Source organism: Rattus norvegicus, chromosome 2 (genome assembly GCF_036323735.1).
Source record: "Rattus norvegicus strain BN/NHsdMcwi chromosome 2, GRCr8, whole genome shotgun sequence".
In the NCBI taxonomy this organism is placed as follows: domain Eukaryota; kingdom Metazoa; phylum Chordata; class Mammalia; order Rodentia; family Muridae; genus Rattus; species Rattus norvegicus.
In genome coordinates this window covers 176,265,302-176,265,648 of record NC_086020.1, presented here as the reverse complement: position 1 = coordinate 176,265,648, position 347 = coordinate 176,265,302, and positions in this window count along the sequence as shown.

The following is a 347-nucleotide window of genomic DNA, read 5'->3' as shown; positions in this document are numbered from 1 at the left end:
CCCTTTTCTCCTGCTGGCATCCTGCAGTTGTGGCGCTTCTGTTTGTTGCCTTGGCAACAGGGAAAGGAAACCCCCATTTAGGAGGCCGGGGAGGCCCCAGCAACCACACACACAGATACACACAGGCTCACATGCGGCCGCCCACACGCAATAGCATGCGTCACCCGCCTTCTGCACTGCAGCCACAGGCTGCGGAGGGAGCGGCCCGCCAGGGAGCAGCGGGGTTGCCCGCCCCAATCCAGTCCTTGGAGGACGGACCACCACGTGCCCGCCCCCACCCTGCCCTTTCCGTTCAGACACGCCCCCAGCCACCTGCCCTCCCCTCTCTCCAGGCAAGCTAGTGCGGT